Source organism: Schistocerca americana, chromosome 6 (genome assembly GCF_021461395.2).
Source record: "Schistocerca americana isolate TAMUIC-IGC-003095 chromosome 6, iqSchAmer2.1, whole genome shotgun sequence".
Taxonomy (NCBI): Eukaryota; Metazoa; Arthropoda; class Insecta; order Orthoptera; family Acrididae; genus Schistocerca; species Schistocerca americana.
In genome coordinates this window covers 82042072-82061620 of record NC_060124.1, presented here as the reverse complement: position 1 = coordinate 82061620, position 19549 = coordinate 82042072, and positions in this window count along the sequence as shown.

Sequence of the window (19549 nt, the reverse complement as noted above, 5' to 3'; positions counted from 1 at the left end):
ACGACAACAAATCGCCCCGGAACACAGTATAGAACTGCATCGCATCCACGACACTACAATCAGATGCCATGCACGCGTTCACACGCCGCATCATGGAGTGCCGCACTCTTTCGCACGTTCTGGCCTCTCTCCAAACAGCGTCACAGGCGTCGTGAACATGCTGTTGAAAGGTCTGCATATCAGGAACCGGTTTAGCATACAGAATGCTTTTCAGATGCCCCCAGAGGTAAAAATCCGGGGGATTTAAGTCCGGTGATCTAGCAGGCCATGCTACAAGGCCGCTGCGTCCTACCCAACGTCCGGAAAAGATGTTGGTGAGGTGTCGGCAAACTGTGGGGCGGTGCTCCGTCATGCAGAAACCACATAACCTGTCGTACTACCAAAGGCTCATTCTCAAGCAGTCCAGGCAGAGTACTCCGCATTAAGTCCAGGTACGCTCGTCCGTCGAGGCGTTGTGGAATAATAACCGGTTCAAGTACGTGGTTGCCAACAATCCCTGCCCACACATTGATGCTGAAACGATGCTGATGAAACGCCTCAACCATTCTCCGAGGATTTTTTGCAGCCCACAGAAGACAATTATGCAGATTATGATCCCAGTTCTCGTAAATGTTGCTTCGTCAGTAAAGAAATCGCACAGTCGAGATGGTCTGGTACAAAAACCATCAACAAAATCCTTCCGTTTGAGGAAAATCCGCTGCGGATAATCCTTCACTCGTTGTAGGTGATAGGGAAGTAGCGGTTGTTGTGCAGGATATACATAATCGTACTTTGTCTTACACCATGTTGGTGGACCACTAGCCTGGAGATTGTACATGGGTTCGTCTCTTTATCCTGTAAAACCCAACCCTCCAAACATGGTGTACGGACAGCCTACCGCCTCCCTGTACGTTCATCTTTCAGGAAGGCGCAATGATGACACTGAAACCTGTTAATTAAGGAAGGCAGGATTGGTTTACGATTGTGGACGGGTCCCGAATCAATTACTATTGGTTTGCTTTGCAATTTCACTCATTTATTTTAATAACTAATTTTTGAAAACAAGCCAATGTGGTCACAATCAGAATTTTAAGGCAAGTAACCAGAAGCACGGCTGAAGGCCCTTAACGCCAAAATTTCAATTACAAAAAAAAAAAAAAAGAAAGAAAAATACATACATAAAATACAGACAGCAATAATTTTGGAAAACAAGCCAATGTGGTCGCAACCAGAATTTTAAAGCAAGTAACCACAATTACGGCTGAAGGCCTTGCATGGAGGCTTAATTATTAATAAATTTGAAAATAATTTTTTATTTTATTTTTGGTGGCTGTATGTCCGATTACGCTGTGTCTCGTAAACGTTTGGCCCTGACTAGTTTTAGTACGCAATCTGACTGCATAGAACAACAACAAAGAATGAAATGAAAATTTCCTGTTAACACAATTAATTAATTAAGTCCCCAGCAACTATAAAACCTACGAAACCAAAGCACAAGTGTAATTGTTCTGTGTGTGGGAGTGTGACTCAACGTACACATCTGGCACGGTTCTTCTTCAACAAGACAAGAAATTTTAAATACCATTTATACTGAAGTAACTAAAAAATAGAACTACTATAATTGCATAAGGAAAGCAGAATTACACTCTAATACAAGAACACAAGCCAGATGCTTTGTTGACTGAACCTGTAATGATGCATTATTTAAGACATTGAGATAATAAAAAGAAAAGGAAAAATTTTTTTTTTACCTTCATATATTGATGAAAATCACTCTAAACATTACAATCTCTCCACACCGACTCGCTACTACCACATCTCAACAAGAACTTTTCAGTATCACATCTCAGCAAGCACTCTTCACTACGACATCTCAGCAAGCACTTACTCCCACGAGTTCTCAACAAGCACTTTTCACTAGCACATCTGAACAAGCACTGACTACTACGAGTTCTCCCCAAGCACTGCCAGTGGAGGCGGCTGAATAATACTCTTTGGCGCAATCTCTGGCGCTGTGGCTCAGTGTTGCCACCTTTCATATGCCCCTCCTCCACGGGCCAGAATTTGATGGTATTTTTGCCAGCATTGGTGGTGAAAATACCACCAAATTCGTCCACAAAAATACAGACAAAAATAAAAGATAATATTAATACCTAAATATCACATAATTAGTTAAAATTTTGGCTTTGCACTGACCTTTCAATAACCTAATATATAAAATACAGTAAGCAATACAACTTCTTTTCATACATGTGACTTTACATAATAGTTCACACAATACACAAAAAATCAGTTTATACAAATGTTCACATAAAATGCTTTCAATGATTAGTTCCAGCAGTAGCACCCAGCAATGGTCAACAGGTGCAGACACCAACAAGTGACATCATTCAGCAGAAGCAGTTCCATTAGTGGCACTCAGCAATGTTGAGCAAGTACAGACACCAACAGGTGACATCTTTTCAGTAGAAGCAGTCCATCAGTGGCACCCAGCATTGTTGAGTAGGTGCAGACAGCAAGAAGTAACATCATTTCAGTAGAAACAGTTCTAACAGTGGCACCCAGTAGTGTTGAACAAGTGCAGACACCAACAAGTGACGTTATTCCAGTAGAATCAGTCCATTAGTGGCACCCAGCAATGTTGAGCAGGTGCAGACAGCAACAAGTGACATTATTTCAGTAGAAGTAGTTCCATCTGTGGCACCCAGCAATGTTGAAGAGGTACACACAGCAACAAGTCACATTTCTCAGCAGAAGCGGTTCCATTAGTGACATCCAGCATTGTTGAACAGGTGCAGACACCAACAAGTGACATTATTTCAGCAGAAGCAGTTCATCAGTGGCACCCAGTAATGTTGACAGGTGCAGACACCAACAAGTGACATTATTTCAGTAGAAGCAGTCCATCAGTGGCACCCAGCAATGTTGAACAGGCGCACACAGCAACAGGTCACATTATTTCAGTAAAAACAGTCCATCAGTGACACCCAGCAATGTTGAGCAGGTGCAGACAGCAACAAGTGACATTATTTCAGTAGAAGCAGTCCATCAGTTGCACCTAGCAATGATGAGCAGGTCCAGAGAGCAGTCCATGATATTCACTATCACTGATCACACTGTTCATCAGAGTTTATAAGCAGAAATTAAACATGTCCTAGTGGCACCAATCATGTAGAAAAAGTGGAAGTAACAGTCCATAATATTCACTATCACTGATCACACTGCTCATCAGAGTTTATAAGCAGAAATTAAACATGTCCTAGTGGCACCAATCATGTAGAAAAAGTGCAAGTAACAGTCCATAATATTCACTATCACTAATCACACAGTTCATCAGCAGACATTAAACATTTCTAAGTGGCACCCATCAATGTTGAACAAGTGCAGGTAACAGTTCATAATATTCACCATCACTAATCAGACAGTTCAGGCATGAACAATAGTTTGAATACATATACAAATGCTTTTACACACTAAACATATAAATTCTAATAAACACACAAATGATATCAGATAATTGTCATATTAACTATTACAAATACTCAAATATCAGTAAACCTATAATATTTACGGGTGTCAGTGCAAGCCACTACAAACAAATAAAATAATATTTAGGAGATAGGTGGGTAGGATTAGGAAAGGTAAACACACTCACTCATCTTTCATCCACATTAAGTACTACTGTGTAATTGAATAGTGTTAACTGTGTAAATGCAATTCTGTCAAAATTTCATGTTCATCATGTGTATCAAGTAGTAGTGGCAGCAATGTATAACACTCAATAATAGTTAAGTCAACGTCATAGTCATCATGTCAAGACCAATGTTTGCCAAGCCAGATCAAAATGTACGGTTGCTGAACAACTGTCAGTGAGCCAAGATATGCAATTACTTCCTCTCTTCAAAAAAAAGTATGTACTGTTTATTGATTTAACAAAGTGTGTGTAGACAATCTTCCTTCTACTTGAGTGTTCTAGTCTGCTATCTTCATTCTCCTTGTTCCATATAGACCAACAAAAAAAATATGCACCTCGCTTACTTTACCTCTTATCCACCAAAACTCCAATAATCATCAGCATCACATAATCTCAATACTTCAATAATACCTCTTACGTCGATACATATAAATCTTATCATCAATATCATTTACCTTACCTCTTGTCCACAAAAACTCCAATAATCATCAACTTCATATAATCTCAATACCTCAATAATACCTCTTCAATACGTCGACACATATAAACCTTATCGCCAATATCATTTCACTTCCATAACAACTCTTTCCTCTAGTCAGTCTCCTCGAACAAGTACAGATAAAATCCTAATGCAAACCTCATCATCCCATACAATCCGAAGACACACTGTCAACACACAACCTCTGTGTAATCCATCTGACCCAAATCTTCTGTCCATCATTAAATAAAAGAAATGCATACATGACCTCTAACAGACTTAGTTCGAATAACTCTCAGTAATTAAGTGCGATTACGGAGTGTGAATGATCATAATATTTCACAGTGTGTACACCACTTCAAGAATTATGGCAAACAGAAGCAAACATGTGGAGTATTTCTTGTGTCAAGTGTCACTTCCTATTTCAGTTGCTCACGAAAAATGCAGTGTAATAACTGTCAATGGTCTAAACCTAGTTTTGGTATGTCATGTCGTTAGCTTCCTTCCTATTAGCATACATTTATACAGCTTTCATAAAACCTCCAGCTCATGTGACTTCTATGAAGTTTCTTGTACTAATGTCGTTTATGTCGAATTATAGCAGTTCATTTTCCTATCTTAAAAATATAAGGCACTGAGCGTAAGCAAAACATGCAATAGCGAGTAAATATACCAGTAGAGAACAGAATGTCAACAAGTGGATGCAGCATAATTCTTACAACGAGGCTCTGCCAAGCGAACAATCTATAATTAATACAATAGTGTGACCTAAACTCTATGTTCATACACAGTATATCAGCATTTCTACACTCCTGGAAATGGAAAAAAGAACACATTGACACCGGTGTGTCAGACCCACCATACTTGCTCCGGACACTGCAAGAGGGCTGTACAAGCAATGATCACACGCACGGCACAGCGGACACACCAGGAACCGCGGTGTTGGCCGTCGAATGGCGCTAGCTGCGCAGCATTTGTGCACCGCCGCCGTCAGTGTCAGCCAGTTTGCCGTGGCATACGGAGCTCCATCGCAGTCTTTAACACTGGTAGCATGCCGCGACAGCGTGGACGTGAACCGTATGTGCAGTTGACGGACTTTGAGCGAGGGCGTATAGTGGGCATGCGGGAGGCCGGGTGGACGTACCGCCGAATTGCTCAACACGTGGGGCGTGAGGTCTCCACAGTACATCGATGTTGTCGCCAGTGGTCGGCGGAAGGTGCACGTGCCCGTCGACCTGGGACCGGACCGCAGCGACGCACGGATGCACGCCAAGACCGTGGGATCCTACGCAGTGCCGTAGGGGACCGCACCGCCACTTCCCAGCAAATTAGGGACACTGTTGCTCCTGGGGTATCGGCGAGGACCATTCGCAACCGCCTCCATGAAGCTGGGCTACGGTCCCGCACACCGTTAGGCCGTCTTCCGCTCACGCCCCAAAATCGTGCAGCCCGCCTCCAGTGGTGTCGCGACAGGCGTGAATGGAGGGACGAATGGAGACGTGTCGTCTTCAGCGATGAGAGTCGCTTCTGCCTTGGTGCCAATGATGGTCGTATGCGTGTTTGGCGCCGTGCAGGTGAGCGCCACAATCAGGACTGTATACGACTGAGGCACACAGGGCCAAAACCCGGCATCATGGTGTGGGGAGCTATCTCCTACACTGGCCGTACACCACTGGTGATCGTCGAGGGGACACTGAATAGTGCACGGTACATCCGAACCGTCATCGAACCCATCGTTCTACCATTCCTAGACCGGCAAGGGAACTTGCTGTTCCAACAGGACAATGCACGTCCGCATGTATCCCGTGCCACCCAACGTGCTCTAGAAGGTGTAAGTCAACTACCCTGGCCAGCAAGATCTCCGGATCTGTCCCCCATTGAGCATGTTTGGGACTGGATGAAGCGTCGTCTCACGCGGTCTGCACGTCCAGCACGAACGCTGGTCCAACTGAGGCGCCAGGTGGAAATGGCATGGCAAGCCGTTCCACAGGACTACATCCAGCATCTCTACGATCGTCTCCATGGGAGAATAGCAGCCTGCATTGCTGCGAAAGGTGGATATACACTGTACTAGTGCCGACATTGTGCATGCTCTGTTGCCTGTGTCTATGTGCCTGTGGTTCTGTCAGTGTGATCATGTGATGTATCTGACCCCAGGAATGTGTCAATAAAGTTTCCCCTTCCTGGGACAATGAATTCACGGTGTTCTTATTTCAATTTCCAGGAGTGTATATACCAAATTAAAGAGTAGTTATGACAACAAAACAGAAATGTGTAAATATGCAATCCATAAGCAAGGCAGCAAATATGTTATCTAACATAATAAACAGGTCATTAGCATCATATCAGCATAAGCAAATAAATGTTCGTATGTAATCTTAATAAGTAAACATGAAGACGCAAGCAGATAAATCACAAAGTATAACTTACATACATAACCATATCAGCACAACTAATCAGGTGACAATTATAATTTAAATAAATAATCACAGCAGGCAAATAATAAAAAAATATAACATCAGTGAAAGAGCATAGCAGCCAAGCGATGCATAATATATACAAATAACACCCTGTTCATTAATAATCATTGTCAAAATCAGTTAACGTACGCAAGCACGTCGCTTCACAAGTAATTTCATAGAACATGAAATTTAACACAAAGTATGAATCACGTAATCGCGAGCAGCAAATTACGTCTAAAGTACGTACCTAAGTGGAAATATGTTACCTGAAAAATGAACTCAATTAATAGTTACCTTTTTTAGTTTATTAGTTTCTTCTTCGAAATTACATTCTTCCTGAAAATTTCTCGATAGCAAGTCGTCTTAACGTCGGACACGCACAGAATTTACCTGAAGTTCTTAAATATTTTATAGAACCGTATCCTGAAAAATACAGAACGTTAATAACATAATTCATCAAGTCACTATAGCTTTATACTGAATTTAGTCGGAGAAATTAGATTGTGTATTTCTTTACGGCTGTCAGTGCATTCGCACTGAGCGCTCGATCAGCTGTAGGCGCGTGACGTAGGAAGTAATTGTTTGCGGTCAACGACTGCCTTGGCGGCGCGCAGACTTGACTGTTGCTTTGAGTATATGCCGCCGCCAAAACACAGCGCGGTATCCTTGTATTCTCTGCATGTTTACATGTAGCTGTTAGTTTCTCTAAAGTATGTCATTCCACAAAAATTTTAACGTTAGATATATGATGTATTCCCTTAGAGCGTCGTGATTTAAGAGTTTCTACTTCAACAGTGTTATCATGAATAATTTTGCGAATTCTATATGGACCGTTATAAAGCAGAAAAAATTTGCGACACAAGCCCTTTCCTTTGTGAGACAAACGATGAGACTTAATTAATACCTTCTGACCAACTGACAAGATTTTTAAACGACCAGGACGCTTAGCTGATTTCTCTCTTCTAGCAGCCGCAGATGCAATATTTTGTAGAGCCAGGTTGACAACATCAGAATGCCGCAGTTTCCGTGAAGGCGGAAAAGGAACGATTTCAGATATGCGATTTGTCGGTGCTTTGTTTTTTAATATCAGTATAGGTGGTAAAGAAGTTGAATCATTAGGAAGTTCATTCAGAATGTTTTGAAAAATATGAAGATACTGATCCCAAGTTCTGTGATTCTGATGACAATAAAGACGACACAATTTATTGATTTCCTTCATCCATCTCTCTGAAGCGTTAGATTGAGGGTGAAAAAGTGAAATGAAAATTGGTTTAATTTTACGACGCCGTAGAGTACGAAGCCAAATTTTAGAACGAAACTGTGATCCATTATCTGATATAACCTTATCAACATGGCCAACTTCTTTAAGAAAATGGTTAATGAAAGCGTTAGATACTGAACGAGCTGTTGCTTTGCGTAAAGGTGTAAAACACACATATTTTGATGTCAGCTCCACTGCTACTAAAATGTACGCAAAACCATTAGTAGAACGAACCACTGGACCGAACAAATTGACTGCAGCCATCTCCTTTAATTTCGCTGGTATGATAGGAAACAACGGTGCTCTGTGAGAAATTGTTGGCGGCTTAGCCTTTTGACATAATTTGCATTTGGCCAGAACAGATCGAATACGTTTTTCCATATTACTGAAGTAGCAATTTTCCCGTAATTTATGAAAGCATTTTCTGGGACCAAAGTGTGCATAACTGAAATGCGTATACCAAATCAGCTTATTAACCCACTCATCAGGAATACAAACTAACCAAACACAGTTGTCGACCGATTTTCGTTTAAAAAGAATGTCATTGCGAACTAAATAATGCTGTCTAATCGCTACGCTTTCCTTTCTCCTCCACTTCTCCTTAATGTCCTTCCAGATTGGATCCTTATTTTGCTCCTTAGCGATGCCCTGGAGCGAAGACGAAATAAAGTTCTCAAACAATAAATGTGCACTTAGGCCTTTGTCTGATGAGTCCGTCGCCAAACAAAAATCTTTAGATAAGTCCGGATGTGAAAGAAGTGGAGCAGCAACTAAAGCATCACGAAGTTGTTCAAATTCTGACTGAGCTTCCTCATCCCAACACCAATTAGAATTCTTTCCGGATAGTTCACATAAACGAGGTGTGGCCAAATCGTCCAATTTAACAAAGCATCTAAGAAAATTACAGACACCAAGGAAACTACGAACCTCACGTTTTGTGGTAGGAACAGCATAATTACGAATAGCATCTAGTTTCTCTGGATCAGGAAGAATACCTTCTGTAGAAATAATGTGACCGAGAAATTTCACCTGAGAACGACCAAATTCAGATTTTTCCAAGTTCACTGTAATGCCAACTCTTGCAAAGATACGTAATAATGAATCCAAAATTTTGTTGTGCTCATTCCAAGAACATTTAGCAATAAGAATGTCGTCAGCATATGAAGTGATATTGTTACGAAGATAAACAGGTAAAATTTCCTTTAAACTACGAATGAATGCTGCTGAAGGTAAAGTCCAAACGGTAATTTACGAAATCACTTTTGGGTAAAATAGTCATATCCGGTTATTGTTTACTTACTCTCTAGATAGATTGATAGTCGAAGAGTTGTTTTGACAGATGCAAAGAATAGTAAAAGAGTAGGCAGCGGTGCAGAAAACTAAAAGGGAAATAGCACCACTACAGCTCGGGGCCCTGTGCACGCTACGGCACATATTCACTTAGAGTAGTGAATCCCCTGAGGACTTTAATAGCCGCACATAATTTCCAGTTTGTGACTTAGTGGCAAATTTGGTGGGAGTGCGTACATAAATTGATCTAACCATGAACATGGATGTATGTCATTCTTAGAATTGCGGAAGATCTTAAATTTCCGAACAGTCAAAAAGTGTTTATAGTCAAAGTTTTCTCCTCGTGGAGACAAAGACCTGCCGCGGCTGTCCCTGTCCCAATGTCGATTATTGTCAAGTTCGCGCTCCTGGCGCTGTCTTGTTGAATCTCGTAAATGAAACAAATTATTTTCTTCAAACCCCTCTGCTAAACTAAGACTTGTTAATTTATCTGAGATCTCCTCAACTTTTTCCGATGAGTCACTTAATTGTTCTTTCTGTTTATTTACGTCTTCCGTAAGTGTCGCGACTCGGGTTTCGGTATTGTCACATTTAGTAGTGAACTCTTCATACTGTTGCGTTAAGTTATTTATTCTGTTGTTTGGTACAGATTCCTCGATTCTTTCAAGTATTTCTTCCTTATCGTGTGCACACTGTAAATTTAACTCTGAAAATTTTTGTACTATCACGCGATCTTTTTCTTCCTGTTCTCGGTCCTCTTCCTCTTGTCTAATCTCTATTGACATTAAAGTATTATTGTGAGCATTCAAAATCGGTTGTACTTCTTCTCTAATTTCTTTATTTTATTCGTCATTCATGTATTTGAAACATGTCCCTGTTCGTGAGCCTAACTGTATTGTCAAAGTTTCTATCTTCGTGTTTATTCATCCTATTCCTGTTTTAATTTCAGATCGCAAAGTTAATATTGCACTCATCAACTGCTCCATCTCTTCTGTCGTTGATCTCGTATTCGGAAAATTTTTCGATTGTGAAAAATTTTGAACTGGTTCTGGACTATTTTCACGACTTATTAAATTGTTTTCCACTTCATTATTCATAAGACTGTTCTTCTGTGTTGGCGAGTTCGCCATGTTAACAATTTCGTTATTCTGACTATTCATCATTTTTGCCTTTTTATTGACCGCGTAATCATTTACAAAACATACAAAACTCGTCACTGTACGAAAATTACACACAATGACTCTTTATCTCCAACAATACCATTTACACGAAATATTTCCCTCAAACACGATTAACGAACAATTGAAATAATTGCACTAAATTGTCAAACCCGTAGACAAGACAACACGAATTAAATTTTGAAAAATACCATTAGAAGAATGCCAATTACCAAATCTACACATGCAATATAGACTACAAGTACTAAACTACAAATTACTACAACAATACTACTGTCTACTATTTTTACAATCAGAAGAATTCCAAGGGACGATCCGAAGCAGCGGTCGCCACGTGCATGGGGGCTTAATTATTAATAAATTTGAAAATAATTTTTTATTTTATTTTTGGTGGCTGATGTCCGATTACGCTGTGTCTCGTAAACGTTTGGCCCTGACTAGTTTTAGTACGCAATCTGACTGCATAGAACAACAACAAAGAATGAAATGAAAATTTCCTGTTAACACAATTAATTAATTAAGTCCCCAGCAACTATAAAACCTACGAAACCAAAGCACAAGTGTAATTGTTCTGTGTGTGGGAGTGTGACTCAACGTACACATCTGGCACGGTTCTTCTTCAACAAGACAAGAAATTTTAAATACCATTTATACTGAAGTAACTAAAAAATAGAAATACTATAATTGCGTAAGGAAAGCAGAATTACACTCTAATACAAGAACACAAGCTAGATGCTTTGTTGACTGAACCTGTAATAATGCATTATTTAAGACATTGAGATAATAAAAAGAAGAGGAAATTTTTTTTTTACCTTCATATATTGACGAAAATCACTCTAAACATTACAATCTCTCCACACCGACTCGCTACTACCACATCTCAACAAGAACTTTTCAGTATCACATCTCAGCAAGCACTCTTCACTACGACATCTCAGCAAGCACTTACTCCCACGAGTTCTCAACAAGCACTTTTCACTAGCACATCTGAACAAGCACTGACTACTACGAGTTCTCCCCAAGCACTGCCAGTGGAGGCGGCTGAATAATACTCTTTGGCGCAATCTCTGGCGCTGTGGCTCAGTGTAGCCACCTTTCAGCCTTTAGCGCCCAAAATGACAATTACAAAAAAATTAACAAATATGCTGTCAAACGGCGAATGGCATAGAAAAGTTAATTTAAAAAACCAACAACATATCACCAAACAGGTGAGACAAATGATGGTAACTTAATAATACAATAATAAAATAAAACACAAGGGCCAGTGACAGACGGTGCTCTAGGAATCGAACTCTGAGTAGGTCACACCAAAAACACTTTCGCGAGCGAAGAGAAAGGCAGCCAGGAGTTGCATTCAGATCACAAGATGGTAACTCGGACTAGTGGCAGTCTAACAAGTGACTAGTGATAATGTTGGTGAGGCTACCTGACATCCAACAAAACAAATGCAACATGTAAAATTACGCCAAAGCCGGAACCGGCGGTCTGGGTTCTGCCCACAGAATACTGTGCTTAGAGCGCCTGGAACAAGAAGAATGACTACCAATAAGGTAGGCCACCCAACCTACAATTAAGAAGTTGCCAAACTTACACGCCTCACCTGACAGCGGCGGCAAGGCGCGGAAATGTACACTGCCGTTACATTCACTAATCCCCAGGGCAGGTAACTGGGGGGGTTAGCGGCCACAAGACAGGAAAACACCGCTGTTTGAACTTAATGTAAGAAGCTGAAAATAGTAAATAGTAATTAGAAGCACAGGAAGGCTAACCAGATCCGCCTTCCCCAAGCACTCCACTCGCTGCTTTTCGCCTCGGCGACACTTCGAGCAGCAACACGAACCCAAGTCACTGGAGAATCGCGAGATTTCACAGTGGTGGAGGTTTCTCTACGCGAATTGCAATGCACTCAACTTAAACATGCAGGATCCGGTTTCAACGAGATTGTGCACCCTCGTGACCACTGCCCTTCGATCCGGCAGTGCATACACGGCGCCAGCGGTTCTGGAGTGTTGTCGCTCTGTGCGGACCTCGCTACTCCAGCGTCCCCCAACCGAACTCCACACTCACCACACCGAAGAAGCCCGAGGGCGCCGCAAAGATAGGGCAGCAGAACTACAAAGCGCCGCTGCTTCCACTAGCGGACAGGCAACGCTTATGAAACCGAGTGGCGCCAGTGAAAACGATAAGGAGACAAACAACGCAACCTTGCCAACTAAACGATACAGTCTGGCAGAAACCTACACACGGCACCAACGCGAGCGGCACCACGGCTCAAACATGTTGTTGTTGTTGTTGTTGTTGTTGTAGTCTTCAGTCCTGAGACTGGTTTGATGCAGCTCTCCATCCTACTCTATCCTGTGCAAGCTTCATCTCCCAGTACCTACTGCAACCTACATCCTTCTCAATCTGCTTAGTGTATTCATCTCTTGGTCTCCTCCTACGATTTTTACCCTCCACGCTGCCCTCCAATGCTAAATTTGTGATCCCTTGATGCCTCAAAACATGTCCTACCAACCGATCCCTTCTTCTAATCAAGTTGTGCGACAAACTTCTCCCCAATCCTATTCAATACCTCCTCATTAGTTATGTGATCTACCCACCTTATCTTCAGCATTCTTCTGTAGCACCACATTTCGAAATCTTCTATTCTCTTCTTGTCCAAACTGGTTATCGTCCATGTTTCACTTCCATACATGGCTACACTCCATACAAATACTTTCAGAAACGACTTCCTGACACTTAAATCTATACTCGATGTTAACAAATTTCTCTTCTTCAGAAACGATTTCCTTGCCATTGCCAGTCTGCATTTTATATCCTCTCTACTTCGACCATCATCAGTTATTTTACTCCCTAAATAGCAAAACTCCTTTACTTTTTTAAGTGTCTCATTTCCTAATCTAATTCCCTCAGCATCACCCGATTTAATTCTACTACATTGCATTATCCTCGTTTTGCTTTTGTTGATGTTCATCTTATATCCTCCTTTCAAGACACTGTCCATTCCGTTCAACTGCTCTTCCAAGTCCTTTGCTGTCTCTGACAGAATTACAATGTCATCGGCGAACCTCAAAGTTTTTATTTCTTCTCCATGGATTTTAATACGTACTCCAAATTTTTCTCTTGTTTCCTCTACTGCTTGCTCAATATACAGATTGAATAACATTGGGGATAGGCTACAACCCTGTCTCACTCCCTTCCCAACCACTGCTTCCCACAAATGCTAGAAACGTAGGTTGGTCTTTCCTTAATCTATTCTCTAAGATAAGTCGTAGGGTCAGTATTGCCTCACGTGTTCCAACATTTCTACGGAATCCAAACTGATCCTCCCCGAGGTCCGCTTCTACCAGTTTTTCCATTCGTCTGTAAAGAATTTGCGTTAGTATTTTGCAGCTGTGACTTATTAAACTGACAGTTCGGTAATTTTCACATCTGTCAACACCTGCTTTCTTTGGGATTGGAATTATTATATAAATAAATGCCAAAAAAGGGCTTGAAATGTTGTGCGATGTGGTTGGTATCTGTTAGGATACTTGTTTTGGTACAGCAGTATTGCTTCTTGACCGTTTCCATCTGCTTGGCCATACCCAAACAACATCTCGGCTCTTTCCCGACATGAATACCGGATCATTCTGCTGCTTACAGCACACTGTTTCAATCGCACTGCCTGTGACACGCTAGGGACACACGGCACGTGATCAGAGGATCTTTCATTCGTCAGCGCCATCTACCGTGGCAACAACGCATTTCTGGACATATATTCATAGGACCTTGTTTCTTCCGTTTCCAGTCAGGAATCCGTCCCTGAATTTCGTCGGTTTTATTAATGTTGACCCAATATAAAATGTTCTAATATGAGACAGTCAGAGAAAATAATAGTGACCAATGTAAGAAGAGGTAATAACATCCTCTTCCTTACTGTCTCTGCAACATTTTCTGCGTTCAGAATGAAATTTTCACTCTGCAGCGGAATGTGTGCTGACATGAAACTTCCTGACAGATTGAAACTGTGTGCTGGACCGAGACTCGAACTCGAGGCCCTTGCCTGTCGAGGGCAAGCGTTCTATCGACTGAGCTACTCGACCCGATTCACGACCAGTCCTCGCAGCTTCCTTCTGCCCCAAGTTCGAGAAGTTTCATTTTCTGCTTTTATTGTGCAAAGTAAGTGCAATCATGGCACACAAGCTCTTTTACAAGTTAATTTTATAAGGGAGTCCAGGGATAGCAGTCTATGTACAGTGCCCATTTTTCTATATTGGTCTGCAGAGAAACGACGTCTGAAGCATTGCCCTCCATTAAATATGTATCAGGCTCCGAATAACTGGAAGAATATGTTTTCTGTTTCTCTCTCTCTTTTTTTTCTTTTTTTTCCCGAGAACTAAACTTTCGCTTCTGTCTCCTTCAATTTCGCTATAGACTGCTTCTCTTTGTATTGTTTCAAACGTTCAATTTATGGAGACGATGCTAACATCTTAACAGATTCAGAACGGGCTGATTTCACTAGAGCTATTGCCTCTTGATGTGGACTGCTGATGTTGGCAACTGGCCGGATACCATTTGAACTCACATTTACTCTGTTGCTTGCATCTTGTGTGTCAAATTCCTGGTGTACAATAAGCTCATTGTCTCTAAGGATATGCCTTTTATAATGGAATACCCCCGTCCACAACAGATACACTTAACGGAGTTTTTTGTCATCAATATTATATTTTCCGTCACTATTTACAACAGTCTACCAACGCTGTGGTAACGTTTTGACTACAAAACTAAAACTCACATGGTTTCGAAGTGAAGAACTTGAGCTATGTTCGGAACGCTGTTTCAACCGGAAAGAGAGCGGAAAAGGTGAAAGTCTGAGGGGTTCAAATGGCTCTAAGTACAATGGGACTTAACATCTGTGGTGATCAGTCCCCTAGACTTAGAACTACGTAAACCTAACTAACCTAAGGACATCACACACAGTCATGCCCGAGGCAGGATTCGAATCTGCGACCGTAGCAGCCGCGTGGTTCCGGACTGAAGCGCCTAGAACCGCTCATCCACAACGGCCGGCCAAAGTCTGAGGGGGCAAGATCAGGTGAAAAAGGTGGGTGCGGAATGAATTCCAAGCCCAACCCCTGCATAGAGTCTTTTTTCAATCTAGCAGAACGCGGCCGGGCGTTATCGGTGAGTAGCAGCACTTTAAGCAGTCTTCCTGGTCGTTGTTCTTGGACTGCGTCTGCAAGACGTCTCAGTTGTTGACAATTCATGCCAGCAGTGATGGTTGCACCTCATGGAAGCAACTCGTAGTACACCACACCGTCGCTCTTCCACCACACGCAAACATTATCTTCTATGGATGCACGTATGTCTTTGTACGGGGAATTGCTGCTTTGTTGGGCTCAACCATTCCTTTCTTTTCCTTATGTCAGGACAAAGACACCGTTTCTCGTCACCATTAATGAGGCAGGATAGGAATGGTCGGTGTTGTTCACGAGCCAATTGATGACGAGCAAGAAGAGATGCATACATGGCCACCTGCTGATTTTTGTGGTTTTGGCTTAGAACATGCAGTACCCATGCACCCGATTTTTGAATCTTCCCCTTTGCATGCAGAAGTCGCACGATGGTGTAATGATCACAGTTCATCACATTTGTCGCTTCTCGAATACACTGACGCTGGATTATTGCGAATTAACGCGTTTAAACAATCTTCATCGAACTCTGAAGCTCTACCTGAACGTGGAGAGTCACTAACGTCAAAGCGATCCTCGTTAAAACGACAAAACCATTTTCTTGCATTGCTCTGTCCAATGGCATTATCCCCACAGACGGCGCAAATGTTTCTGGCTGCCTCTGCTATCACCCTTATACTTAAATTCACGTCGGAAAGGTCCCGATTTCTCCTCTTGGCTCCACTCACTATCTCCAGGTAACAAAATGACAACAGGTAAACTTTAACAGAAATAAACCCATAGCAAGCGAAATACCAACACTCAGAAACGCTACGAATTCATGCACGAACCTGTTATTTCTTGGGGCTAAAGCGTTTTAAACACACAAGAGTCATCAATTTATGGGTGGAATGTGGTGATAATCGGGTGATGTGGCCACAGTTTTCACTTGTTTTGTCTATCGCACAAACGTGGTATGATGCCCATGGAGTATTAGCACAAAAGGACCATCACCAGATGGCTTCAAGAAACTTTAAAAAAATGCCAAACCACTTAGTAAAATTATGAATCTAAATCTTGTTACTAGGTTGGCAAGCTGAATTATCCTAATATGATACGCACCTTTCCTCTAAATTCAAAAACATTTTCAGTATTGATTGTATTGTTGGGTGAGTTGAAAACAACGTCAAATCAGAACATATTCATTTTCCCAAATTAAATTCTAATTGCAATAAAGCAAAAAGTAGTGAAATCCGTCGTCTGGTGTCCGTAGTTTCATACCCACACACAGACACTATTGTTGAGTTCTATTTTCATTGAAAGTTGGGGAGAACGACCCACAAATACCGTTGGAAAACAATACTATATGCTTGTCCTGTCAAATGGAAGGTCGTGCAGTTTCATACTTGCTTACCTCTTTCGGATCATTTACACGTTCAACAGGATTTTAATAAATATTGTCTGACATAATTTATACATCATAATCAGGTCCATTACGCTAAATAGTTGCACTTATTTTTGCCAGCATATTTGTAATTTTACTTCGAGAGCAAACTTTATGAGCTCATAGTTAAACATTAATTCTCTCTTATCTTCATCTTAATGATTTTTTCCTACTGCATTCCGTCTGCTAGTTCTGTCAATAATTTTGTGCTTACAAACAGAACGATCTCTTTGTGAACTTAATTGGTACCTGATTGTTTTACCTGATTGTTTTCGAAATTCAAAGCGGTGGTGGATTTTAGTGTTCCCCAGTAAAAGGGTATAAGTGTTACTATTGAGCTTGATGCTTACAATTGTGTGTGCAATTTGAAAAAAAAAAAAAAAAAAAAAAAAAAAAAAAGTATATCTTATTAGTTTCATTCGTGCCAAAGAGTTGAATCATTATTCGATTAGTTACTCTCTCCTACATTTGAAATACGAGCTTCGTAAAACATAAAAGTTTGCTAGACGTCTATTTTATCTAAAGCCAATTACTCTTCAAAATAATAATATTGTCTCAAGCTTATGAAATGAATGCGCTTACAATAACGTGGATGAATTTCGTTTAAAATTTCGTGACACAGATTTTCTTAGCTCCTACTACAATCCTTGTTTTAAATACAATAACTAATATGCACCGGTGTTGTATTCATCAAGACAAGAGAAGGCCGTCGGCACCTACCACGACGGGGACAAAAAAAAAGAAAAAGAGAGAACTGACCAGGTGCGAGTAGGAATCACGCTCTGCGTATATTATATATATATATAGATAGTTCATCCATCCCGGAAATTGTGAATCTCGATAATTTTTGCCTGTTATCGACATTTATACTGGCAAGTCATCTGTCCCCGAGAATTCAAAGACTTTCGAGAATGTTTTAATACTAAGTTTGATGTCGAGTAAGAATTGACAGACGAAATATTTTTTTCGTGTGATATAACTACAAATCAACATTTTTTGTTTTTTTTCTTTTCTTGTAACATGAAACTTTGCTTCTAGCCAAATTTCTTGATTCTACATCAGTGGGAAGTACCATATAGGTTTTAATGGGTGAATTTACAAGTATCAAAATACGTGACATAAATGGTCGTATCTTTTGATTACATTGATTTAGAAGCTTAATTCTTTTTATATCACCAAGGTACTGTAGACCTTAATATGTCACATAAATTTCAACTTGACACATCTACCCTTACTGAGAAAAAGGCGTCTTATCAGAAAAAATATTTCTCGTGTGATATGATTAGAAATTCATAATATCGCCTTTGTCCCTTTACTTCTTGCCAAACATCATGATGATACCATGCAGGTTTTCACGAGTGAGTTTGCAAGTAACAAAATATGTGGCGTGAAAGGCCGATGGCACTGACTTAGCTTACATTTATTACACCGCCAATGGACCATAGACCTTACTGCGTGACATAAATTTCAATTTGATACGCCTAGCCGTTCCTGAGGAAAAAAGAGTTCAAAAAATGGTTCAAATGGCTCTGAGCACTATGGGACTTAACTGCTGTGCTCATCAGTCCCCTAGAACTTAGAACTACTTAAACCGAAACTAACCTAAGGACACCACACACATCCATGCCCGAGGCAGGATTCGAACCTGCCACCGTAGCGGTCACGCGGTTCCAGACTGTAGCGCGTAGAACCGACGGCCAGAAAAAAGAGTCTTAGGAGACGGATGGACAGAGAAACAGTCCGACAACAAATGACATTAATGTTTTTCTCGTGTGATATAACTACAAATTCACGATTTCCGGATTTGTTCCTTTAGTTTTACTGTGAAACCTTGCTCCTTGCCTCACTTCATGATTCCAGGTCAACGGAAAGGACCCTATACGTTCTGACGAGTGAGTCTGCGAGTATCAAAATATGTGACTTAAATGGTGGTATCTTTTGATTGCAGTGATTTAAGCTTCAATTTTTCAAACTGGGAAGGGACGGTAGACCTTACCATGTGACATAATTTTCAACTTGCTATGTCTACCAGTTGTCGAGAGAAAGGGTTTTTAACAACAACAAAAAAATGGTTCAAATGGCTCTGAGCACTATGGGACTTAACATCCGAGGTCATCAGTCCCCTAGAACTTAGAACTACTTAAACCTAACTAACCTAAGGACATCACACACATCCATGCCCGAGGCAGGATTCGAACCTGCGACCGCAGCAGTCGCGCGGTCCCAGACTGAAGCGCCTAGAACCGTTCGGCCACGGAGGCCGGCGGATTTTAACAGTTGGACAAACAGACAGACGGACAGACGGACAACAAAGTGATTCTGTAAGGGTTCAATTTTTACCGATCGAGCTATGGAACCCTAGTAATTGGCCATGTAACGGAACCGAACGCAGATTTAACGAATGGCGGCCAGGCACTCTGACCGTGAACTACTTGCACAGCGACATGAGTAGTTCCATCGGACCACGAACAGCGCTGCCGGTCAAACCACTACATACTTCGCGATCGCTGTCGACGTCCAATACTTCCGTGTATAGCATTTAACTTATATCAAATTCCAGTGTCGTGTATAGTACGCTTCACTGGTATGAGAATATGTTACCACTATAAC